Source organism: Amblyraja radiata, chromosome 2 (genome assembly GCF_010909765.2).
Source record: "Amblyraja radiata isolate CabotCenter1 chromosome 2, sAmbRad1.1.pri, whole genome shotgun sequence".
NCBI classification, from domain to species: domain Eukaryota; kingdom Metazoa; phylum Chordata; class Chondrichthyes; order Rajiformes; family Rajidae; genus Amblyraja; species Amblyraja radiata.
The window spans coordinates 89,439,740-89,463,314 of record NC_045957.1 but is presented as its reverse complement, the minus strand read 5'-3'; the positions used below and the strand labels follow the sequence as shown (position 1 = coordinate 89,463,314).

At 42.3% G+C, this 23,575-nt stretch overlaps 1 long non-coding RNA gene across 1 annotated transcript; it reads right to left on the bottom strand.

Moving 5' to 3' along the window:
* Positions 1 to 1,294: 1,294 nt before the first annotated feature.
* Positions 1,295 to 9,071, bottom strand: LOC116984534. The gene is made up of 3 exons (XR_004415057.1): positions 8,947 to 9,071; positions 5,029 to 5,032; positions 1,295 to 1,305 (listed from the first exon to the last, which is right to left on the bottom strand). It is a non-coding gene; the product is annotated as an uncharacterized LOC116984534 (long non-coding RNA).
* Between the last annotated feature and the right edge of the window lie 14,504 nt (positions 9,072 to 23,575).

Below are 23,575 nucleotides of genomic sequence, written 5' to 3'. Positions count from 1 at the left end.
TAAAGAAAATGGAATGATCACCCAAAATTATTACCGTGTTTCTTCCAGAACTTGAAAATCAAAACAATTGCTTGAAGAGAGTCTGAGAAAGTGCAAGTTTGGATATTGTGTTGCAGGTTTTGTGGACATCCATTATAAATATACACATATGATACATTCACAAATGTAAATAACAAAAATAAAATTTGAAACACATTAAGATTGTTTCAGATCGATTGTCATAAATTAATAAATAGAAAATGTAACTTTCCAATATAAATGAAAATCAGAAGAGATAGATACAGGATTTCTGATCGATTATTAGCTTTCTCAGCTTTTCAAGCTTTCTGAATCCTGACTCCAATCAGTCTGAAGAAAGGTCCCGATCCGAAATATTGACTGTCCATTCCTTCCAGAGATGTTACCTTCCCCATTGAGTTCCTCCTGAATTTGGGGATTTACGCAAGATTCCAGCCTCTGCAGATTCTTGTGCCTCCTGTGATCTAATATCGGCTAATTTGCACTAATGATCCTTTGCTTTCTTAACCACCTCAAATAAACACACATATTTCATAACTTGCATAATCTTGTTTTGGGATAGGCAAGTTATCTATGTATCCAGTCATTTCCCTAAAATTATGTTCAGATGAATGTTTGTTGATATAATTACGTTAGTTTCAAATATGTGAGGATATGCTGTTCATGCTTAGTTTAGTTTAGAGATACCACATGGAAGCAGGCCCTTTGGCCCACTGAGTCCGCACCGGTCAGCGATCCCCACACACTAACACAATCCTACACACACTTGGGACAATTTACAATTATAACAAGCCAAATAACCTACAAACCTGTATATCTTTGGACTGTGGGAAGAAACCAGAGATCTCAGAGAAAACCCATGCAGTGTCAGATTTATGAGGAAGGCAGTAGATCTCAGAATATAGGTCAAGATATGAAACTTGTGATGAGTCTTCACATGAGTCTTCATTCACTTATATTCCTTCATGTAACTCCGGGCCTCACCAGTGTGGTTGACAATTCAATGGCTTCTGAAATAAGATAACTATAAGATAATAGGAACTGCAGGTGTTAGTTTAAACAAAAGATGACACAAAATGCTGGAGTAACAGAATGTCAGGCAGCATCTCTGGAGCGAAAGAATGGGTGACATTTTGGGTCAAGACCCTTCTTCAGATTCCAAGATAATAAGACACTCAGTTTTACCGTAAGCACTGAAGCAAAGAAAGAATAAAATTGCAAGGATCACTCAACTTTAACCAAAGCTCTGAATTTGGACATGGCAAATGCACTCACAACAAAGCTGAGCTTGCAATGTCTTCCTTCAAATATTTGATGACTGCTGTCTAAATTGGGAGAGCTGGGTCACAGACGGGTTGGACAATAACGTGACATTGTCAAACTCACCGAATTATATATACAGACAACGTGACAGGCACTCTTATCCTACCAGCTGGACAGAAGTGACAGGGTAGTGAATAAGGTGTTTGGCACTCTGGCCTTCATCGGTCAAGGTCTTGAATATAGGAGCTGGGACATTACGCTGCAGTTGGACAAGACATTGTTGAGCCCACATTTGGAATCTTATGTACAGCTTTAGTTATCCTGCTGTAAGAAAGATGTCATTAAGCTGAAAGAGGGCAAAGAAGATTTATAAGAATGTTACCAGGACCTAAAGTCCCGAGTTACTGGGAGAGGTTGGGCAGGCTAAGACTTTATCGTTAGAGTGTAGGAGAGTGAGGGATGACCTTATAGTGCTGTATAAAGTCATGTGCAGCATAAATGCTATGAGGTTACAGTCTTTTTTTACCCCAAGAAAACCTAAGAAAGTAAATAGGATGATGCATCTTCTTAATCACCACTTCAATAAGAATGGACGAGAATAGGTTGCTGGTGATATGGATGCCTAGCAACTTGAAACGACCACCTCTATTCTTTTGTGTCTTGCAAACATTCTGGGTTAGGTTATTGTCCCTCCACAGGTGAGTGGTAGTTTATGATGAAATATTCCAGGTTAGTTTAGTTTAGTTTAGAGATACATCACAGAAACAGGCCCTTTGGCCCACCGAGTCCGCGCCGACCAGCGATTCCCGCACATTAACACTTTCCTACGCACACCAGGGACAATTTACTCTTTTACCAGGTATACAAACTCAAGCCAATTAACCTACAAACATGTACGTCTTTGAAGTGTAGGAGGAAACCAAAGATCTGAGAGAAAACCCACGCGGTCACAGGGAGAACATACAAACTCCATACAGAAAGCACCCGTAGTCAGGATCGAACCCCTGTCTCTGTTGCTACAAGCGCTGTAAGGCAGCAACTCTACCGCTGCACCACCATGGGGAGCAGAGACAAACAGATCAGTGCACCACGAATCATTGACTAAAAAGCATGAACCGCTAAAATGTTTCTCCTTGCCTGAGGGCTCCATATGCTCCATACAATAAATAGCGAATCCCTCACATTACATTTCAGTGTCAGGTGAGTCATGGGTGAGCTAGGTTTTAGTGAAACAAAAAACTCAGTAGTCTGAAGAGGGTCCCAACCCAAAACGTCACCTATCAATGTTATCCAGAGATGCTGCATGACCCACCCAGTTACTCCATCACTTTGTGTCTTTTTTTGTTAAGCAGCATCTGCGTCCACACTGTGGGAGTATTTTCACCAGATGTTCTGTAGCAGTTCAAGGTGGAAGCTCACCATTACTTTATCAACGGCAACTACGGATGGGAATTAAATTACAGCTTTGCCAGCAATGCCCATACCCCAGAAACAAATATATCAAAAACAAATCATGAATTACAAGAAATACCTCTCCCAGCATCACATATCAACTTTATCAACATCTGGGGGAATTCAAGACAAAATTAGAAAAACATTTACATAACCATTACCAGTCCTCACTTGACGTGGAAAGAGAATGCATTAAGACCTTTTTGCACAATTACACCAAAATAGAAAATGTGGGTTTTATCTTAAGATGTACCAGGGTCTCAACTACATTAACAAGTAAGATTGCCATTATCAATGCAATCCGCAGCCTGAACAGAACTGCAAGAAGATCAAAGTAAATGTGGTCATAACAAAGAAAATGTAAATTACCCCTGAGCTGAACTGCGCATACCTCGTAACCACAGCATAGAAATGAAAAGATTGAGGATGGTGAGTAAATAAGATGAAAATCTTGCTTTGAAAATCTAGAAAATATACAAAAAGAAGTTAGGAGTGGTGATTAATGTGATGACAAGCAAATTACACTGAGAGAATATGTTAGAAAAAGTGCATCATGGAAAAAGTCTTTCGGCCAGGAGGCACACAATGCACAGGGACTACTAAGACTATTACCAGTCCCACTTGCGACAGGTTGTCGTCCAAAATCTAGTTTTCGATTTTTAGATTTAGGTTTTAGGTTTATTATGGTCACGTGTGTTTTGGTACAGTGAAAAACTTAGTTTTACATGCTATGCCATCAAATCAAATTGATCAATAAAGTGGACCAATTGTAGGTTCAAATGCATAGAAAATCAATATCATCTAGTTCTGGTTCATCAAAATATGGCTTCATCAAAGGGCAAGGTCAAGAAATATTGTGAACATGGTCAAAAAATAAATATGAAACTGCAGAAGAGAGGTTTATACCCAAAAGCTTTAAAATGGGACATTGTAGGCTGCTCCCAAGGGTCACGCCATCATAGCTGTCGAACCCCTCGGCACGGGAGTGGTTCAGTCCGGAGGCGCCCCTTAACCAGAGGGTTTAAAGGCAGGGGTTTGGGTGCCATCTTTCTCTCGTTTGGACCTCCCTACAACCGGGAGGAACATAATTAAAGGTGCCTCTCAAAATACTTGACTCCTCTCTTCCTTTTTGTGACCCACGCACCACAACCTGTACATTACCTAAACAGGACCACATTCAGTTCAACACAATTGCTAACATTTGGCTGAGAATGGATTCAGATCTTAAAGGCACAGTCTCCATGGCAGCCAATGCAGCAATACACAATCTGTTTTCCATGGAGCGGGCAGCAGTTCCTGTGGAGAGGGAGTCAGTCCCACAATTTTCTTGGAGGGATATATTGTAATCATTCATGTATTGTCTTTCTGCTGACTGGCACAAAAGCTTTTCACTGTACCTACCGAGGTAACAATAAACAAAACTGAACTGAACTGATATAGAAGTCTTGATCACTTAAGTATTTGCCAGGAGTGATAGCTGGGCGCCAGGAGAGCAACAAATCCATCTGGACCACCATTAGATGAGCCTGACATGATATGACTTTAGCCATGTTTTCCAGGATTATGAATTCCTATTGAAATGGGTAATGCCGTCAGAAATGGGACAACTTCACGAGAAATGTTAAGGTAATCACTGAAAAGACATTAGCACACAAAATACTGCTACCGCACAAATACCATTCTCTCCTGCATGCCTCTTCATCTCCATCCCACTGCTGAACAACAGCAGCATAGCACTGAAAAGACATTAGCACACAAAATACCACTACCACACAAATATCATTCTCTCATGCATGCATCTCCATCTTTATCCCACTGTTGAACACCAGCCTCCCCAGCCATACTGCATGCCCCACACAGATGTCAAGCCTACAAAGATAACAAGAAACCCGGAAAATTCTGTAAGCACTGTCAGCAATCATCCATGGAGACAAAAACCAGTTCAGCTCGGTTGGGGGTGCTGCGAGTCGGCTGCCCTGCCAGCAGCGTGTTCGTTATTTTTAGGGTTTTTTCAGTATGTCCAAATGTTTGTTTTAGTGTCTCTCGGTATGTCTTATGTGGGGGGTGATGGGAGAGAAAAGTGGAAAACCATTTTTCAGTCACTTCCTTGATGGAGAGGTGACATTTTCCATGTCGCTTCTCCGCCTCCCCTCTTGTGGCCTAACAGCTTGGATTGGAGTGGCCTTTCCCGGGGTCAGGCCCAGAGCTTCAGCAGCGGGCGCAGCTGGGATTTTTCCATTGCGGAGCAAGGCGAACCCTTGCCGGGGTCGCCAGAAAGGAGTGCTCCGATCGCACTGGCCTGATGAATTTGGCATCATGGGGCTGTGATCTGCGGAGTTTCCAGCCACGGGCGTGGTGTGGACTTACCTTCCGGAGCCTGGGATCCCTTGCCGGAGATCGCCGGAGGAGAGCTCCGACCGCCGGCCTACAGCCTATAACATCCTGAAACCGCGGTCTCCGGTAAGAAAGTGGCCAATTTGGGCTCTCCAACCGTCCCGATGTCGGAGTTTCGATTATTTGGCCGTCCGTAGCAACGACTACGGAGGATTCATGGCCCCGACCACGGTTGAACAAAGGAGGAAGACTGACTAAACTTTGTTGCCTTCCACCACAGTGAAGAATGCTGTGGTGGATGTTTATGTTAAATTCTATTGTGTATTGTGTGACTTTTTTTCATTTGTATCGCTGCATGGCAAATTCTTTTCACTGAACCTCAGTTGGTGCATGTGATGAGTAAATTTGTATTGTATTGTATTGTATTGTATTGTCAATGAACTCTCATCACTAAAGATTACAAAAAGATTACCCAATGTATGCAATTATACCAGACCTTGGTGTGACTACACCTGCAGTATTGGATAAAGGATACACTTGCCATAGGGGGAATGCAGCAACAACTCACTAGATCAGTTCCAGAGATGAACTGTAAGGGATGATGGATGATAAGGCAATATACAAAATGTCATCCACCATTTGCCTCTACAAATACTGTTTGACTCGCTGAGTTTGAACAGTTGATTTTTGCTATATTGTCTTGAAATTCATTTAAAATGTCCTTATTATTCAGGTCGACACATCCACATGGTGGTGAATCGGTGGAATTCATTGTCACAGATGGCTATGGAGGCCAAGACATAGGGCATTTTTAATGCAGAGACTGATAGGCTCTTGTTTAGTAAAGTTTATGGGGAGAAGGCAGACGAATGGGGCTGAGGGAAATATAGATTAGCCTGGATCGAACGGTAGAGCAGTCTCGAAGGGCCAAATGGACTAATTTTGCTCCTATGTTTTATGATCTTATGCTATGCTAACACTCATATGCACGCACAAATACTGGCAAGTATTACTCAGTCCCTTGGTGTCTTCCTGATTGTCCTTTCTCTCTTAAGACCTACTGAGGATTAATTAAAGAACTAATTGACCAGTAGGTTGCCAGCAAATAAGGTTGGATTCATTTCAGATATTCCTCAGACACAGTCAGAATAATATAAAGACCACATGAATCAATTTACAGAATTTGCTTCTTTTCCAAATGTGCAAGTTTTAATTTCAAGTTCAAGTTCAAGTGAGTTTATTGTCATGTGCCCCTGATAGGACAATTAAATTCTTGCTTTGCTTCAGCACAACAGAACATAGTAGGCAATGTCACAGAACAGGTCAGTGTGTCCATATACCATTATATAAATATATACACACATGAATAAATAAACTGATGTAGTGCAAATAACAGATAATGGGCTATTAATGTTCAGAGTTTTGTCCGAGCCAAGTTTAATAGCCTGATGGCTGTGGGGAAGTAGCTATTCCTGAACCTGGTCGTTGCAGTCTTCAGGCTCCTGTACTTTCTACCTGAAGGTAGCAGGGAGATGAGTGTGTGGCCAGGATGGTGTGGGTCCTTGATGATAATGCCAGCCTTTTTGAGGCAGCGACTGCGATGGATCCCCTCGATGGAAGGGAGGTCAGAGCCGATGATGGACAGGGCAGTGTTTACTACTTTTTGTAGTCTTTTCCTCTCCAGGGCGCTTAAGTTGCCAAACCAAGCCACGATACAACCGGTCAGCATGCTCTCTACTGTGCACCTGTAGAAGTTTAATTATCTAATATCCAACCCAGTCAATGTTTACACTTTTTTTTCCATTCCAGTTTAACACAGCTCAATAGAAATTGGTGGTAGCACAGTGGTGTAAATCGAAGACCTGTTGCCTCACAGTTCCAATGACCCAGATTCAATCCTGGACATGTGGATTTTGCCCATTCGTCCTGTGACTGCCTGGGTTTCCACCAGTTGCTCTTGTTTCCTTCCATATCTCAAAGACGTCTTGTTGAGTAGACAATGGACAATAGACAACAGACAATAGGGTTTCCACCAGTTTCTCTTGTTTCCTTCCACATCTCAAAGACATCTTGTTGAGTAGACAATGGACAATAGACAACAGATAATAGGTGCAAGAGTAGGCTATTAGGCGCTTTGAGCCAGCACTGCCATTCACTGGGACCTTGGCTGATCATCCACACTCAGGACCCCGTTCCTGCCTTTTCCCCTTATCCTCTGACTCCAATATCTTTAAGAGCTCTATCCATCTCTCTCTTGAAAGCATACAGAGAATTGGCCTCAACTGACTTCTGAGGCAGAGAATTCCACAGATTCACAACTCTCTGTGTGAAGACGTTTTTCCTCATCTCTGTTCTAAATGGCTTATTCTTAAACTGTGGCCCCTGGTTCTTGACTCCCCCAACATCGGGAACACGTTTCCTGCGTCTAGTGTGTCCAAACCCTTAATAATCTATATGTTTCAATAAAATCCACTCTCATCCTCTAAATTCCAGAGTATACAAGCCCAGCCGCTCCATTCTATCAACATATGACAGTCCCTATTAGGTTAAGTAGTTGTTGTAAATTGTCTCTACAATATAGGGGTGAATGGCAGGGTCTGGGGAAAGTTGATGGGAATGCATGGGGAATAAAATGGTATGTATGTATGATTAGAGAAAATGAGTTTTTGATCGTTATGTGCACTCAATGGACAGAATGAGCTGGTTCAATGCTGTGTAAATTATGAATTGATAAAAATTCCTTGGGGTAGAATGAAAATATATTTCTTTTTTGCCTATTTTGAATAAGTAAAACCTCTGCAAAATCTCCAGTTGAATCTAGGAGTCAAAGAAGTCATATCTTCCATCTACAACAGGCTCTGTAGCAACCCTAAACATGTCTAACAAAAGATTGAGGCTTGTGATACGACATATAATAACAGCCTGATTGGAGCTGAAAGAAGATTTGGAGATAAGAACACTTAGAAGCATCATTTTAACTGTCAGTGTGACAGTTCCTTCATCATTCCCTTTCTACATTGTTGGCAGCATTCGAGCAGTATTTGCAGATTTATTTGGCATCATTTCATACACAACTTATGTAACTCACTATTACTTTCATGTAGACAAGAAACAGACATATCTATTTTTGTAGAAAAACAACATGGAAAAAAATTGCATTGGTTTTTTCATATTACTGAATTACCAACAATTTAGACATTCAGGGTTTTATCATTACGGATGCTGCTGCTGAATCACCTTTTGTGTTTCATTCTGGCATCAAATGTCATGACCAGATCGCCTATGCATTTTTACCTCCATATTATTAACCATTTCTGGAGTGTTTTGCTGCAGATAATAATAATAATAATTATAATAATATATATTTTATTGTCATTGCACGTCAGTGCAACGAGATTTAGTGTGCAGCTCCACTGATGTACAAGAAAGGTAAATAAATACAATACATAAATAAACAAGCTGAATTGATTGACGTGACCATCTGAGGGAGACTGTCCAAAGGGGGTGGGTGGGGGGGGCACTCATTAGGGCCGGTTCAGAGCCGCTATAGCTCTTGGGATAAAACATGTTGAACTGATGGCTTGAGAAAAAAAACTTATCTGGAGACTCCACATGACAATTGGCAGCTGATTCCTTATGAGGGATCGTTGTTGACTACAAAGATGGCCGAGAAGGGATAACCAACAGATAGGAAAATTGTCACTGAACTCTGGAGATCACATCTGCTACTTTTGCCAGTGTAAACATCTTTAAGATGATTTTATATTTTGGCAATGTCTCGCCAAATAAAGCAATCTGGATGGACGGTTTAATTTGTTTGAGAGATACAGCATGGAAACAGGACCTGTATTCCATGCTGACCATAAATCACCTATTCACAGTGTCAACTGTGAGGGGGATGTTATGAGAATGCAGGGTGACTTGGACAGGTTGAGTGAGTGGGCAGATGCATGGAAAATGCAATTTAATGTGGATAAATGTGAGGTTATCCACTTTGGTAGCAAAAACAGGAAGGCAGATTACTATCTCAATGGTGTCAAGTTGAGAAAAGGGGAAGTACAAAGGGATCTGGGGGTCCTTGTTCATCAGTCAATGAAAGTAAGCATGCAGGTACAGCAGGCAGTGAAGAAAGTGAATGGCATGTTGACCTTTATAACAAGAGGAGTTGAGTATACGAGCAAAGAGTCCTTCTGCAGTTGTATAAGGCCCTAGTGAGACCACACCTGGAGTATTGTGTGCAGTTTTGGTCCCCTAATTTAAGTAAGGACATTCTTGCTATTGAGGGAGTGCAGCGTAGGTCTACAAGGTTAATTCCCGGGATGGCGGGATATGCTGAGAGAATGGAGTGGCTGGGCTTGTATACTCTTTAGTTTAGAAGGATGAGAGGATATCTTATTGAAACATATAAGATTATTAAGGGTTTGGACACGCTAGAGGCAGGAAACATGTTCCTGATGTTGGGAGAGTCCAGAACCAGGGGCCACAGTTTAAAAAGCCATTTAGAACGGAGACGAGGAAATACTCTTTTTGCGAGTCTGTGGAATTTTCTGCCTCAGAGGGCAGTGGAGGCCGGTTCTCTGGATACTTTCAATAGAGAGCTAGATAGGACTCTTAACGATAGTGGTCAGGGGATATGGGGAGAAGGCAGGAACGGGGTACTGATTGGGGATGATCAGCCATTATCACATTGAATGGCGGTGCTGGCTCGAAGGGCTGAATGGCCTACTCCTGCACCTATTGTCTATTGTCTATTGTCACACCAGGTTTATGCTATTCCACTTTCTCATCCACTTACAACACATCAGGGGCAAACTTTGAGAGGCTAATTAACTACTAACCCTTATCTCCAGTTCTCTCCCACTGCTTTCAGTCTGAAGAAGGGTCCCAACTCATCCTTTATCTCCAGAGATGCTGCCTGGCCTGCTGAGCTACTCCAGCGCTTTGTGTCTATCTCACAACAAACTCACACCTTCTTGGGATGTGGGAGGAAAATAGAAACCCATGGCAGCACACGGAGGTCATGCAAATTCCACACAGACAATGTCTGAGGTCAGGATCGAACCCAGCTCTCTGATGCCAAGAGGCAGCAGTTCAATCTACAGAAGCATGATTGCAGGAGAAATAGTCATGTAGTTAGCAAGTCGTACAGCACAGTCAACCAAACCAAACCTTTTGCCTTCTACACATTATATTTGCCCTCATTAGGATTGTATCCTTCTATGCCTTACCTACTTCACGGCTTGTCTAAATGCCCCATAAATATTATTATTAAAACCTGCCTATTTCTTTCGGAAACATGAATGGTTGTTTGTTAGACCAATGAAGCCATAAATCATGGTGGAGAAGAATTTTGAGCAGCACTTAGGAAAGTTAGACAGGAAAATTATACTAATGCAAACAAAAATCTCATGAGTCAGGAATTGGGTTCCTCAATGCTGACACCCCGATGAAATGTACACAATATTCGAGATCAAGCCTTATTATTAAAAAAAAAAAATGGCCCCTTTTTAGTTTGAGTAATGCAAAGGAATTTCTAGACTATTGCTTTTATTTCATCATCACCAAGTCCGTCTTTGAACTCCCTAACAACGTAGGAATACCTTCATCAGAAAGAATGCAATTTTTCAAGAAAGGATCCCATCATCATCTAAGGGCAGCGAGGCAAAGCTAATGTTGGTTTTGCCAGCAATGACCGCATGCTGAAAAATTAATTAAAAAATAAATGAAGTCAATATAATGTTGCGTAGAGTTCACAGTATTCCACAAGTAAAATGTCTCTTTAAATGAGAAATGCAATCACATTTTCCAGTTAAAAGTCTTAATTGGTAATTATATTTTCATTGGAATTTTCCTCCACTTTTAAACACCGTTGCCAAAAGTTTGTAGAGGGAGTGTGCTGATAAAACTGAAGATGAGGGTTGGCTGGAACATTATACCAGCACCAAAGGAGTTCTGTCCTTGACAAAACAGGAGTCAATTGTTCCTTATTTTCAAGGCTGTGAAAAAATAAAAATAACATTATAATAATGCTTTCTGCTGATTGCAAGCATTAATTCAGTAATTAGGAATATGGCATCATAGTTAACAGATAAATACAAAGAATTGGAAGGTAATAGCCTGCAATAAATAAAATTGAGGCTTACAATGTAGGCTATTATGAAGGATTAAATCAAAAAGCAAGTTCTTATATCTGCACAGTCACGATGTTGCTGCTAAGTGGTCCTGCTCCCCTCAGACTTTTGCTGTTAATTGTTAGTCTCAGTATTCACTAAATGCAAAGGTACGAAGTTAAAGGGCCTGTCCCACTTGGGCGACCTAATCCGCGAGTTCTGGCGAGTTTGCCCTCGACATACTCGCAGAATTGGCGACACAAGGCCGTAGGAGGTCTTCGTAACTCTCGTTCATGCTCGAGAGTGGTTTCAGCGTACTCGAGGCCTCAGCTAAGTTGCTGCATTTTTTTCAATATGTTAAAAAATGCCCGCGAGTAAAAAAAGGTTGCCATGGAAAAAATCGATACTTTTTCTACTCGTAGGTTTAGTCGTGTAGGTCGTAGTAGGTCAACATGTTAGTCGTAGGTAATCAAGGATAGTCGAAGGTAGTCGAAGGTAGTCGTAGGTAGTCTTCATCATAGTCGAAGGGAGGTCGAAGAGAGGTCGAAGGAGATCAAAGGAGGTCGTCTTCACTCTCCACTAATCGGTGTCCAATTTTCCCGAAGTTAGTCGTAGCTATTCGTACCTAGTCGAAGCTGGTCTTCAACGTAGTTGAAGGAGGTCTTCAACATGCCATTTTTTCAAACTCTTCTAAACTCGCCAATTAGGTTGCCCAAGTGGGACAGCCCCTTTACAACACTCGCTCCATCATATGACCACTAAGCATGACAGAAAGTAGGAAAGGGGTGTCCATTTAAGCAAAGAAGTATATTGCTAAAAGGTCTAATTGCTACTCATTGTGATTGGTAGGGAGAATTAAAGAATATTAAATTATTTTAACATTTTCTCTACTTTGTCTTGTTCCTTATCTCTGAACTTCATCCATCTTTCCACTTCCAGTTCTCTTTGCATTCAGGGTTTTACAACTTATTAAATATCTTACATTGTGTTTCTTCAACAAAACAATGAGGACATCTTGCTCTACAATCCATCATTGAATCACAGCCTCTTTAATGAGCAGCTGTGTATCACTTAATTGTTAAAAGAGTGACTGCAAACCATTTAGGCATCGGCTTATTTAACAACCTCTCTTAATAGTAACCAGATGAAGAAGAGTAAACAAGTCATGCTGAATAATACAGAGTCATAGAGCCGGTCGCTGAGTCACAAAGAACAGAAACAAGCCCTTCACCTCATGAGAGTACAAAATCACGAGAGGAATAGATCGGGAAATACACAGAGTCTTTTGTCCACAGTAGGGGAATCGAGGACCAGAGGACATAGGTTCAAGGTGAAGGGGAAAAGATTGAATAGGAATCCGAGGGGTAACTTTTTCACACAAAGGGTGGTGGGTGTATGGAACAAGCTGCCAGATGAAGTAGTTGAGGCTGGGATTAGCCCATCATTTAAGAAACATAAAATAGGTGCAGGAGGAGGCTATTCGGCCCTTCGAGACAGCACTGCCATTCAATATGATTATGGCTGATCATCCAAAATCAGTACCTTATCTGGCTTATTTTCCATATCTCTTGATTCCCTCAACCCTGAGCTAAATCTCTCTTGAAAAAATCCAGTGAATTGGCCTCCACTGCCTTCTGCCCTTTTTCTTAAACTGTGACCCCTAGTTCTGGACAACCCCAACATCGGGAACATTTTTTCTGCATCTACCCTGTTCAATCATTTAAGAATGTTATATGTTTCTATAGGTTGCCCTCTCATCCTACTAAATTCCAGCGAATACAAGCCCAGTGGACCCATTCTTTCATCATATGTCAGTCCTGTCATCCCGGGAATTAACCTTGTGAACCTATGCTTGAATGACTATAGACCTGTTGCTCTCACTTCAACGGTGATGAAGTGTTTTGAATGGCTGGCCCTGGCCCACATTAAGTCCTCACTCCCATCCACCCTGGATCAGCATCAGTTTGCATATAGAGCTAATAGGTCAACGGAGGATGCCATCAACATAGCTCTACATTCTGCACTGACACATCTGGAGCGCCCTGGCTCATATGTGAGGATGTTATTTGTAGATTTTAGTTCTGCATTTAATATCATCATCCCCAGCAGAATGGTGGACAAACTGTCTGATCTGGGTGTTAATGCAAACACATGCAGATGGATTAAGGATTTCTTAACAGACCGCCCACAGACTGTCAGGATGGGGTCCAATTACTCCCCAGTCCTGACGCTCAGCACAGGAGCGCCAGAAGGTTGTGTGCTGAGTCCCATCTTGTATACAATATACACTTACGACTGTATACCAACACACAGTACAAACAGGATCATTAAGTTTGCGGACGACACAACTGTGGTGGGACTGATAAACAACAACGATGAGTCTGCCTACAGAGATGAAGTCCAAAAACTGACTGTCTGGTGTACCAAAAACAACCTGGTACTCAACCCATCAAAGACAAAATAACTGGTCGTTGACTTCAGGAGGAAGAGGAGAGAGGAACCTGCTCCTTTATACATCAAAGGAGACATGGTGGAGAGAGTCACTGGCTTTAAGTTCCTGGGAATAAACATCTCCCAGGACCTCAAATGGCAAATGAACACCGTCACTCTCGTGAAGAAGTCACAGCAGCGGCTGTATTTCTTGAGGTCTCTGCGGAGAGCAAACGTCTCACAGCCGCTGCTGCTGTCCTTCTATCGATGCGTCGTGGAAAGTATCCTCTCCTATGGCATCCTCGTGTGGTTTGCTAGCTGCACTGTGGCTGAGAGGAGGGTGCTGCAGGGAGTTATAAAAACTGCACAGAGCATTACAAACACTCAACTGCCCTCGTTGGATGATATATATAGGGCCCGATGCTTGCGCCGGGCCACAAACATCAAGCAGGACACATCCCACCCTGCCAACCACCTTTTCACTCTGCTACCCTCTGGGAGGCGATTCAGGTCTCTGAAGGCTCCCAGAGACTAAAAAATACTTTCTATCCATGTGCGATAAAAGAACTTAATTCCAACAGAGAACACTGGGGGTGCAAAATGTAATTCCAAGAAATGCAACATTCTTTTTAAATTATTTTTAAATACTTATTTATTATTTTTATTAATAAGTGTACATATGTGTCAATGGTTGTCGTGTTTGTATTTTTTAACCGGAGGAGATGCAATGGAATTTCGTTGCACAGTATATAAACGTATTCATTCATTCATTCATTCATGCTGCACTCCCCCAATAGCAATAATGTCCTTCCTCAAATTAGGAGACCAAAATTGCACACAACACTCTAGGTGCAGTCTCACCATGGCTCTGTACAACTGCAGTAGGACCTCTTTGCTCCTCAACTCAAATCCTCTCGCAATGAAGGCCAATATGCCATTAGCTTTCTTCACTGCCTGCTGTACCTGCATGCTTACTCTCAGTGACCCAAGTTTTGTTGCACCTCCCCTTCTCCTAATCTGAAACATTCAGATAACAATCTACCTTCCTGTTCTTGCCACCAAAGTGGATAATCTCACATTTACAGTTTCCACATTATACTGCATGGGCTATGCTTTTGCCCACTCACCGATCCTATCTAAGTCTATCCAAACTATCCAAAACTGCTAGACAGGTACATGGATAGGACAAGTTTGGAGGGATTTGGACCAAGCACAGGCAGGTGGGACTAGTGTAGCTGGGACATTGTTGGCCGGTGTGGGTAAGTTGGGCCGAAGGGCCTCTATCCACACTGTATCATTCTGACCTCAGTGTTCACTGACCTTAAACCCACAAATCTTACACTCTTCTCATTTTATTCTTCCCACGTGCCCATAAACTCTCTCTATTTTCTACCATTCACCTGAATGGGGTAATTTGCTGAATATGAATGCAGTGTTGGAGAACTTGGGTGCAGGTATATAATTCCAGGAAGGGGTGGTGACACAGGTGAATCGGGTGAATTGGAGAGTGTTTGGCACTCTTGCCTTCATCGGTCAGTGCAGAGTTGGGACATCATGTTACAGCTGTATAAGGAACTGATAAGGCCACATGTGCAGTTCTGATTAAATAATTTGTAAATGAACCTCTTCAATGCTGAGTTTTATTACTTCACTGGGTATGCTGCCTCGTCCTGAGATCGTGTTATTTTTAAATTGGAATATGGCCAATTTCAAACAATTATTGCAGCAAATGGGGGAATATTAAAGAAAACCCAGCCAGTCAAGCAGTATCAATGGAAAGAGAAGCCAATTGATGTTTTGGGTCAGAAACTCTTCTTCAGAACTACAGATGCACCACAGAAAGCACTCTATCCCGATGCATTCCAAACCTTGCCAAAAACCATGAGAAATTGAAGAGAGTTATGAACACTCATAACTCATTCCATCATACAGATAAGCTGTGGAGGCCGTGACTGGATATTTTTACAGCAGAGATTGATAGATGCTGGATTAGTAAGGTTGTCAGGGGTTTTGGGGAGAAGGCAGGAGAATGGGGTTGAGAGGGACAGATAGATCAGCTATGATTAAATGTGGAAGTAGGCTTGATGGGCTGAAAGGCCTAATTCTGTTCCTATAACATGAACATGAGCAGGTAACATAATCAAGGCCCATTCACATCCGGGTCATTCTCTATTATATCCCCTCTCACATCAGGTGGAAGGTACAAAAGCTTGAAAGCATGTACTATCAGATTCAACAACTGGAGTGAAATGACAGCATGGCCGGGGTGGTGATGATGCTGCTTAACTTTGAGGCAGCGGCTCATAGATCCCTTCGATGGTGGGGAGGTCAGTACCCATGTTGGACTGGGCAGTGTCCAACACTTAGTTCACCAATTAGTGGATATATTCAAAAGTCCTCTGTAGGACGTAAATATAGCTATTACAATTGCTTTATATTCAGATCATAGAAACATAGAAAATAGGTGCAGGGGTAGGCCAATTGGCCCTTCGAGCCTGCACCGCCATTCATTGTGATCATTCACAATCAGAAACCCGTGCCTGCATTCTCCCCAAATCCATTGATTCCTCTAGCCCCAAGAGCTCTATCTAACTCTCTTTTAAATTCGTCCAGTGAATTGGCCTCTACTGCCTCTGTGGATGAGAATTCGATAAATTCACAACTCTTTGGGTGAATTTTTTTTTCTCATCTCAGTTTTAAATGGCCACCCCTTTATTCTTAGACTGTGACCTTTTGGCTTTCTTCCCAACCAATTGTTCAAGCGCTTTTGATTGCAACATGCGCCTTAATTTAGTTCAACAAAGAAACTGACAAGTTCTGGACTCCCCCATTATTGTGAACATTTTTCCAGCATCTCGCTTGTCCAGTCCATTTATAATTTTCTATGTTTCTATAAGAGACCCTCTCATCCTTCTAATTTCCAGAAAATACTCCTGATGTGGTCTCACCAGGGCACTGTACAACTGCAGAAGGACCTCTTTATTCAAATACTCTCATTATGAAGGCGTTCTCATACACTCCAATGAAACAGCCTGCAGTTGCTATCGCCTCCATATATTTGGGACAGTTGAAGTCAACAGAACTGAATGTACAAAGAGAGAACAACTGACAGCCAATGTTCTGTTACTTGTTGAAATTCTGGGAACTGGTTTTGAAGCAGAGAACTGTCAGCCATCAAAGACACATTTCACCAGCTAGGAGGAAAGACAAAGATTAGGAAGACCTTGCTTTACAAAATTATTTTGTATAAAATGTGATAGCAAACTTTTCACTTTCATCTACAAAAGCTTCATTTCAACAAACTGATGAATCGGTCATTGAAGAAAATAAATTTGAGCACCACCATCATATATTTATTTTTGTTATATTTTGATATAAAATGTATTTAATTTTAATTTTATTTATGTTATTATATATACACATACATATATATATGTAGATACACACAGTACACACATACGTATATACATATACACACATATATACACATGCATGCACATACATAAACACACAGATATACCCAAATACACACACGTACATACACACATACACATATATGTGCACATATATACGTACACACATATACATTCACACAGATATATAAACACAGACACATACACACTCACTCACACATATGCACACACACTCAAACATATATACACACACACGCACATATATACATACACACACGCACAAACTTACAGTTTATATCATTAATGTATCATGGTTGGTGTGGGACAGTGGAATCAGACGGCTGGTTGGTGTCTATTTTTTGTTGTCTGATACAAATTAGCTAACGTATCAAATTGTCTCCCTTCAAAGGACTCCAGTTACTTAAACAAAGATTAACATTCTTCCTGCACTCCCTCATTTCATGAGTTATGTGGGACAGAATAATGAAATGGCTATTCACATGATTTCTTGGCGCCTCGGAAACATCTCGTCTCCACGAGCTGATTAGAGAGCTGCCCGTCTGACACCGCCGACGCTTTAGCTTTCATTGAGGGAGGATGTCTTGGTCATACTGCTGATGCCGTGCTGAATGCTGCCCGTAGGAGTATTGAGCATCCTGGGTGATCTGCAGCACAGGTTATCAGCATAAAATGACCTTGGAGTCTGCACCGCCAAAACATAAAAATAAGATCTGTTCTTGTGCTTTTGCAGTCACCTGATGGAATGCCTTTCTTTCCTCTAAATAACACTAATTGCACTGAAGGCAAAAAAAAACCTTCAACAGCATTTCCATTTTTATTCATCTCTGAATTTCAATGGAGTTCAAAAGGAATTATCAAAAGTATATTTTGGAAACATATATTTAATGGCCTCAAAACTATATTTTGGAAGTATTGAAGGCGAATCAAGACCAGAATTGGGATTTGCAAATCATAAATAGATTTCAACATCACTGCTCCTGATACCGTGACATTTATTGGATGCAACATTTACAAATTATTTCTGGTGTAAGGCAGATCATTTTTTCTCATGTGTAGGAAAGCACTGCAGATGCTGGTTTAAATCAAAGGTAGAAACAAAATGCTGGAGTAACTCAGCAGAACCGGCAGCATCTCCGTAGGGAAGGAATGGGAGACGTTTCGGGCGCGAGACCCTTCTTCAGTCTGAAGATCATTTTCTCCCATGTTCATCAACTCCCCTCTGATTCTTTTGCCACCTACATATATTAAGAGGTAATTAACAGTAGCCATAGCTTTGCTTGGGCATGTGGGAGCAAACCAGAGCACCGAGAAGAAACGCGTGTTTACGGGGAGTACCTGCAAATGTGATACACTCAGCCAGTGTGAGGCCACACGCAAACTGAAGGAACAGCATCCCGTTTTCCACATGAAAAGCTTACAACGCAACTGTATGAAAATTGAGGTCTCTAATTTTAATTAACCTCTTACCGACCCCCTGCCAAATCCCTTCCCTTTCTCCCCCACATACCCCTCTTCCTCCCCCCCCCATCCCCATCCCTCCTCTGTGCCCTACCTGGGCTTGCACCTACCTCTCCCCTCCTCCACCCTATCCCACCAATTTGCTCCCCCTGGCTTGACAATCTTCAAACCTGTATTACACCATCTGCTCTCATCTCTGGCCTTTGTTCCAATTTGTTCCCATCAAAGTCCTCTCTCACCTATATCAACCTATTACCTGCTACGTCCTACCGCTCCTCTTTCCCATCTTCCATCTCCCCCCGTGCAATCAGTCTGGGGAAGGGTCCTGACCTGAAATATCACTTATCCATGTCGTCCAGAGATGCTGCCTGATCAGCTCAGTTACTCCAGCACTTAGTCCTTTTGCGTATTAACCAGCATCTGCAGTTTTTTGTTTCTCCATACACTCAGCACCTTGGTTAGGATTAGATCTCGGTCTCTTGGAGACCTGCTAGCAGTGTTATCATCACTATGTGGCCCAGGAGCTTTACTGTGACAGATAATAGCGGTTCACAGGAAGAATATCAAACAATACATTAATGCACATAACCGATTGTCAGGACAGGTGAACAAAAAACTTAGTATAAAGATGCTAAGGAAGATGAGAGCCCATAGTATCAAAGGGCAGATAGTAGCATGGATAGCAGATTGGCTGGCTGACAGAAAGCAAAGAATGGCAATAAAGGGGGCTTTTTCTGGTTGGCTGCCAGTGACTAGTGGAGTTCCGCAAGGGTCGTTGCTGGGGCCGCTATTCTTCATGTTTTTTATTAATGATTTGCACAAGCAGATTGAAGGCTTTGTGGCCAAGTTTGCACATGATACAAAAATAGGTGGAGGGGCAGTTAGCATAGAGAAAGCAGGGACTCTGCAGACTTGGACAGGTTGGGAGAGTGGGCAGAGAAGCGGCAGATGGAATATAGTGTAGCAAAGTGTGGAGTATGTATTTTGGTAGTAGGAATAATGGTATAGACTATTTTCTAAATGGGAAGAGAAACCAGAAATCAGAGGTGCAACGGGACTTGGGAGTGGTGGTGCAGGATTCCCAGAAAGTTAATTTGCGAGTCGAATCAGTAGTAAAGGCAGCAAGCACAATGTTAGTATTTATTTCAAGAGGGCTAGAATACCAAAATGGGGATGTAACACTGAGACTCTATAAGGCACTGGTCAGGCCACATTTGGAGTATTGTGAGCAATTGTGGGCACCATATCTGAGGAAGGATGTGCTGGCTCTGAAGGGGTGAAAAATGACCCCAGGAATGAGTATTTGGTGTTACTAGGCCCATATTCACTGGAGTTTACAAAAATGAGGGTGAACTTCATTGAAAAGTACAGAATAGTGAAAAGTTTGGATAGTGGATGTTGAGAGGTTGATTCCACTAGTAGGAGAGTCTAGGACTAGAGGTCATAGCCTCAGAATCAAAGGATGTTCCTTTAGGAAGGAGATGAGGAGGAATGCCTTTAGACAAAAGGTTGTGAATCTGTGGAATTATTTGCCACAGAAGGCTGTGGAGGCAAAGTCAAAGGATATTTTTAAGGCAGAGACTAGATCAAGTGCAGACCCATTGGGTCTGCACCCCCAACGCAACGTTGGGGGGGGGGGGAGTGGGGAGGAGGCAGTGAGCAGGGCTGAGCCGAGGCCAGCGAGCCGGACGGAGCCGAGGCCAGCCAGCGAGTGGAGCTGAGCCCAGGCCAGTGAGCGGAGCGGAGCCCAGGCCAGCAAGCGGAGCTGGGCACAGGCCAGCGAGTGGAGCGGAGCCAACGAGCAGGGCAGAGGCCAGCGAGTGGGGCGCGGAGTCGAGGAGTCGATGTTGAGTCAACCTCAAGCAGTGCAAAAGTGACGGTTGGGGAGCAGCTATTTTTGAAATGAGGCCCTCCCCTGACATCACTGGAAGGTGGTGGAATATTCAGTCTCCCATTGGTGGGGGGGGGGGTGGGGGGCATTGGGACGTCACTGGAAGCTGGTGTTTTAAAAGTTGGCTTTGGCTATCCATTGTGATCAATTGAAAAGGCTTTCTGTGAGAAGCAGTTTTTGCCTTTTTTTTAATTTCAACGATTAATAACTCGAAATATTGGTGGGAATGTGACAGGAAGAAGTTTATCACCACCACAAGAAAAATGTGAGTAGGATGTGTTCCCAGGGTCAAAACTAAAAAGGCTGAAGCAGCATTCGGTTTTTATGCTCCACACCTGTGGAACAAGCTCCCTGAACACCTGAGGTGTGCACAAACTGTAAGCGCATTTAAATCAGGCCTAAAAACACTGTTGTTTACTATAGCTTTTCCATAACCCGACATGCAGGTAATCTTAACCGTCTAATTTTAACCCTTTTATGTGCTTTTTAAAATCGTTTTATTGTTTCATTGACGTTGTTTTATTATTCATACATTTGTCGTATTGCTTATTTTGCAATTTTTAATTATTGACTATTTTATTTTTTCTTTCCTGTAAAGCACCTTGAATTGCAGTTTGCACGAATGGTGCTATACAAATAAATTTGCCTTGCCTTGCCTTGCCTTAAAAACGGGAAGGTGGTGGCCTCGCATTTAGAAGAAGATAGGAAAACCACATTGACACAGAGACACATCATGGGCACAAACCGAAGACTTTCAGTTATATAGAGATAGATAGATTCTTGATTAGTATGGTGTCAGTGGTTATGGGGAGAAGGCAGGAGAATGGGGTTAGGAGGGAAAGATAGATCAGCCATGATTGAATGGCAGAGTAGATGTGATGGGCCAAGTGGCCTAAATCTGCTCCTATCACTTACGACCTTATAAGGATGTGAGGAGTATGTTAAAGGTTGAAGGAAAGGTAGAAAGATGGGAGGACTTTGGGAAGGAATCACAGAGTTTTGGACCTTGGCAGTTGAAGGTACAGATGTGAGGAGAGGAGCAACTCAATTCAGGGCAATCAGCTTTGGAACACAGATTTTGGAGGGTCTTAGGGCAGTTGGAGATTGAGGTACTGGAAGAGGGCAATGGCATGGAGGGCTCTGAAGATAAGCGTACAAGTTACAAAATGTATGCAACTTAAATACAAAAACAGCTCTGAGACAGCAGAAGATACAAGACACGGAGGAGAGAAGTTTATCCTCGAAATAGTACAACATTTGATACACAACATAGTTGATTTATCGTAACTGTGTTTTGGAGCTTTGGTGCCATGCATAGATGCTACAATATTACTTTTTAAGTGTTACAGATTTAATAGTGATTGTAATTGTTTACCTACACTTGGAAGGCTTGCAACATTTTCTGTAACTTAATTTTCTGACCCAAGCAGTTTATTCTCACATAAATCTTTTCCACTCATTGTAGTTTTGTAAATTTTGCAAAATATACTATGTTGATTGTCTCTCCTTAATCTAACTATATGAGATGACCACACAACTCCGTCGTATTTTATTTCTTACCATGAAGTTATAATCTTTGGCTCAATGGTTGAACGTTCTTTATTATCACATGTACCGAAGTACAGTGAACTGCTATTCTTGCATACAGTTCATTAAATTATTACTATACATAAGCACTATACCAGGTCAAGTACAAACTGTATAGAAATAAGCCACTGAGACCACTTACAAGAGTCACCATGTTTTGGTACCATGCTGAAGGAATCCAAAGCTAGAGCATAAATATTTTTCTTATTATTGCTGGGCATTGAACTGGTTACTATTCACCGCATTCTAAAATTATATAATGGTATATAGTACAAATGTAACACTTATAAACAAACAAAAAATAATTCTCAGTGTAAATGCTACTGAAAATTATCTCATAACTATTGTCATTTATTTAGATTTAAACAATAATAAGAAGCTTTGTATATATTACAGCTATTGTTTCAGAATTCAGAATTTCATGCTCGGTTGTCCCATGACATGGATAATCAGGTGTACCATACCACACAATAGGAGAGGTGAGGGTTAAAATTAATGTATGATAGACACAAAATGTTGGAGTAACTCAGCGGGACAGGCAGCTTCTCTGGAGAGAAGGAGTGGGTGACGTTTCGAGTTGAGACGCTTCTTCAGAATTCAGACACAGGCGACAAACTACGACAACCAAAGTCAACCTATGTCCACCCGCGACAAGCTATGACAAGAGTCGCTGGTACCAGTCACCGGTTGACGTAGGTTGACGTAGGTAGTCGCCAATGGAATTCACCGAAGTCAGCACCCGGCGACAACCAACGTCACTTGGCGTCAACTTGGCGACAACCTACGACAACCTACGACAGCACCTGTGACAGGAGAAGACATGCAACGTCAAGCCCACTGTCGCCAAAATTGGCTATATTTAAGAGGGAGTTAGATGTGGCCCTTGTGGCTAAGGGGATCAGAGGGTATGGAGAGAAGGCAGGTACGGGATACTGAGTTGGATGATCAGCCATGGTCATATTGAATGGCGGTGCAGGCTCGAAGGGCCGAATGGCCTACTCCTGCACCTAATTTCTGTTTCTATGTTTCTAAAATCCAACGGCGACAAGAAAAAAGTTAAGGGCCTGTCCCACTTTGCGATTTTATGGGCAATGACGGGCGTCAATGACTGACGCCTGATGTCGCCTAAAAGCCGTCAAGTAATACGACACAGCCGCATCAAGGTACAACACTCCGCGTCACCATGCGTCACCAATTTCCACGCATCACCATGCGTCGCCATAGGACGGCATGCGACAGCATAGAAGAGCACCTGTGGCATCACAGCTGTCAAGCGGCGTCAATGTCCGTCCACCCGCGAGACGATACGACAAGATACCACAGGTTGCTTTATCTGGGGCAACATTGCGTCGCATCATGATGCATCATTGTCGCATAGTAACGCATTGGGGATGCACAATAAATTAGTATAGGCAATGACCGTGCATCACCATGCGTCACCACGCATCACCCGTACGTCCGTGCAAAAAGGTGCACAACATGTTAAGACAAGCAGATGTCATGCGAGGATTTTGAACATTCACAAATCCTGGGGCGGCAGGGAGACACCACGCATCACCGGCGCGTCACTACATGCGTCACGACCCGACCCGACCACG